Raw genomic sequence first — 4,154 nt, 5'->3', positions numbered from 1 at the left:
GAAGGAAGAAAAATAAATTGGAATTCCTTGTGCCATGGTGGGATATATAGCTCGGACTCTAAGTTAATAAGTTTTTATTGATTTTCCTGTCAAAAAATTTAGATTTCAGGTAGAGAATCTGTAATCTCAAAGATAAATTTGAGTGTTATAAAAAATAGTTGTACTATGTACTATGATAATTATATTTTCTTATCAGCAATGTATTCATGACACTCAATTTCTTCAACTTAGTGGAGCTGGCTATATACTAGTTGGAACATTTAGTTGTCTTGCATAAGTGATATACGAAGTGAGAGTTGGGAGGTCAAATGCATCCAACATTTGGTCAAAGAATCATAATGTAGTTCACATCAAAAATATCAGGTCATTGGACCCCCTATTAATTACTACATAGTATTGACCAAATCAAAACTTACCTTTGGCTCATCATAATGTAATGCAACAAGATGCCTTGCAAGGCACCTATCTGTTTGTTCATTAGCTTTATCAAGCACTAGGTAGATCAAATCAAACCTGCAGGAATTTTTTGTGATTCTTTTATACTTGAGTGACAACAAATAAATTCTCTAGCTTGAGTTCTAAAACAAAACATACTCCACCTGGAAAGCAATGTTGGAGGAAGTTGGATATTGTCAATCACTAACAATCTAGGGTTGTAGCGTGAACCACTAGGATTGGCACAAGCTAAAATAGATGTTCTTGCATTCAGAGATGCTATGATCCTAGCCTTTGCAATTGACACTGTTTGTTGTTCCATAACCTACTTCAAAGGAATGACCAGACATTGATATACAAGTCAACCAATAGCATAGATTAAAAATTCAAGAAACTAGTAAAAGCACATAATTCAAAGAGCTAAGAGAAAAATCACACCACATGTAACATTCTATGAGCATTGTTTGACATCTTGTAAAACTCGTCTATGCAACAAACACCCCTATCAATCATTACCAATGCTCCACTTTCTAGAACCTGTTGAGTTCAAAGAAATAAGCAGTTTATATAGAATAAAGTGGTAGTTAGTAGTGGGGGAACAGGCAGCCCAAAGAGCTCAATGATCAAAAAATTGAATTAATAACTTGTAACTGTTTCACTAGTTTTAGGATCCTTTGATACATAAGTAGTCAAACCAACCGTAGAGCTTCCACAACCACTTGTATAAATGCCTCAAGGAGCCAACTTATGCACATACTGAATTAGTTGAGACTTACTTGTACCTAGATCCCCAACAAGTAGGATGTTTATATCACCATGAAAAGTAGCGCCTGAAGCTAGTTTTACTACAGTTCCCCCAAAAAGCTGTTTAAGAAGCATAATGATTAAACTATGGTTCAAAGAACATGCAACAAATTACTAATTAATCGAACATGAATGCAAAGAAAGATACCTGGCACAAGAGCCCTTTATTTACATCTTCTAGCTCCCAAATACTCAGAGCCAAGGACCTAGTTAGCCTCTCATAGATATTAGGCATGCGAGATAGTTCTTTCAACTTCTCAATTTTGAAATTGGCAGTCAAAATTCAATTTTAGAGCTTGCGAAATTCATGTTATATACAAAAGGTAAAAATTATGAGTTTATACCTTAGCTTCATAATCAGTTGGTGACATATCACCCTCTTGAAAAGAGGCAAAACTATCACTATTGGTATCATGTTCCATTGGATCTTCGGCTTGTAATCTTGTCTTGTCTGCCTTTTTTAGATGAAGGCAATCGATATAGGTCTGCACCAGCAAATGATTTACAAATTAGAATTAGAAATCATAGAATATAGCATTAAGGTCCTCATTTCCAACTTAAATGGACTAAGATAGGCTTGAGAGCTTTTCTTTAAATAGAGATTTCACAATCCTTTGGTTTGGTCCCACTCTAACTATCATAGCTCTGAAAATCCCAGTAACCTACAAAAAAAAACCAATGTCAACCTTCAAATGCTAACACTTGGCAATAAAAATGAGTGTAGAATTTGTATATCATGTAATGTCAAACACACCTTGATTCGATCACCAGGTTTAGCTGCATCAACAAGTTTGTCATGCATTAGCAAGCTAACAATGTGCAGGATTTCCCCCTCTAGAATGGCATCAGGCATTTCTTGCAGCCTTACAATCTGCTTATCAAAAAATCTAACCACAAAGTAAAAGGATATAGTTGTCTTTAGAGTCTTGAAAATGCAGCTTCAAATCATGCATAAACTAAAATCAACAAGTTCCTACCTGCATCTATTATGCATCAATGTCAAAAGAATTCATAGTAGCACATTCTGGCCTTGCACAATGTGTAGGTTCATCAATCTAACCTGAGAATTTGAAGCATAAAATAGGATGTGAATACAAATCCAACAAAGACACTTTTAGACAGCAAGTACCATTGTACATAGTGAAACAAAGATATGAGATTTTTTAAAAAAACATGAAATACATTTGACAAAATCTGGTAGAAGATTCTCATGGAATATGAGAATAAAATTTGGTGTGAAAGTTCTCATACAAGGATTTTTTCACACTAAAAAAATGTGCTCTCTCATATATAGCTTTCATCAAGCAAACATCTCAATGTGAGAACCTCATGTACAGTGTCCTATTAGTTCCAATTAAGGTTATAGAGAGTAGATCAACAGTGGCCGTATCAAAATAAGGAGTAAGATCTTATTTGCAAAATCCTAGAATCTAAAAGATTCTAAGATCACTTTCATAAGCATGAATCTATTTAAAGCCATAGATTCTCCGCCACATTTTATGCAAAATAGAATTGAGAAACAAACATAACATACAATGAAGACACAATTAACTATTATATTAAGAGTTCAATTACAATCCAACGAATTATGTCTATCAATAGGTACTGGTGCTAGAGCATATCTACAAATAAGGCACCTAAAGAATGTTTCTTTGATTTCTGGTATAACTGAGTTGCATCAAATTACCATTCCTTTGACTAAAACCATCTTCTCAATATCTAGATTTCAAAGACAAAAAAACCCCCTTATTAGATTTTTCAAATAGCATTAAACAATGAAGACATAACTTTAAAAAGCATTTCCTACCTAATGGATTTAGATCTTGCATGTTAACTGTATCTCTAAGATTGAATATTCTTGCCTGAATGCAATGGTAGTTATATGTAAGTCTGAGGCATATTTATGTGCATAAATACACAATCTGAAAAATCAAAGTCATTAAATGAAAACATACTAACTGATAAAACATATTTTTCCAAAAATACAATTCAGTCACCTATATGTGTGTCTCCCACAAAGGCTTGAGGTGAATAGCTACATCCATCAATACAATGTCAAAAATGGTGATAACTTCAAGAGGATATTTGACCATCTTGCCATAAACTTCTTCATCGTATTCAAAGATGTTCATTGCATCAATATTCAGCGAGTCACCTTCGACTTCCATTGTCTAAATGAGAAATCAACTAAATGAAGTGAATACAAAAGCAAATGTGCTCAACCAATAATTTGAAATGAGACTAGATGGTAACCATAAGAAGCCAACAGGGACAAATTTGAACCTGTTCCAAGAGCCTCATGTATTTCCCCTCAAGGTCTGAAGGATCATCCCTAAAATTCCTCAGAAAGTGTTGAACTGCTTGATTGACACCTTGAACACTTATGTTTGTGCCCCAAAAAAACATAGGGGGGGTTGCCATCAAGGTCACCCTCGGAAGACTGGGGAATCTAATTATAATAGCCAAAAGAGGTAATTAATGTTTGTTTCAACAGAACATATTATACAAATTGAAAAGAAATGATTGAATTAATTGATAGGCAGTTTCTGTCCAAAAGGTTTCTTGGTACAAGGCAATATCTTCAAAATAGGTTTCTTTAATGTAGAAGGCACCAAAAGTTGGTACATAGGCATCTGCTATGTCAATTCCCTAAGGAGGCAATTGCTTGGATAGTCAACGTGGACCACCCATTGAGGTTTGTAGAATAGAAGGGTTGTCTGGTATGACCCATTTGATAGGACCCTGGGAATCTTTGTGGTTGAACTGACCCAAAATCTGGGTATGTAGGCTAACATACCATTAATATAGTTTTTAATGCTTCTCACTAGCAATAAAGCATGTTTTATTAGCAAATTAATATTTAGGATTTTGTCTTGTTATGTGTTGTGATATATAATTAATATTTGTCAAAATTG

At 34.3% G+C, this 4,154-nt stretch overlaps 1 pseudogene; it reads right to left on the bottom strand.

Annotated features, from left to right (window-relative positions):
* Positions 1-240: 240 nt before the first annotated feature.
* Positions 241-3,660, bottom strand: LOC149530552 (DNA replication licensing factor MCM4-like; annotated as a pseudogene).
* Positions 3,661-4,154: the final 494 nt, after the last annotated feature.

Source organism: Cupressus sempervirens, chromosome 11, assembly GCF_028749045.1.
Source record: "Cupressus sempervirens isolate cs-2001-9-10 chromosome 11, ASM2874904v1, whole genome shotgun sequence".
NCBI lineage: Eukaryota > Viridiplantae > Streptophyta > Pinopsida > Cupressales > Cupressaceae > Cupressus > Cupressus sempervirens.
Note: the sequence above shows the minus strand (reverse complement) of the source record. Positions and strands in the feature narration are given on the sequence as shown.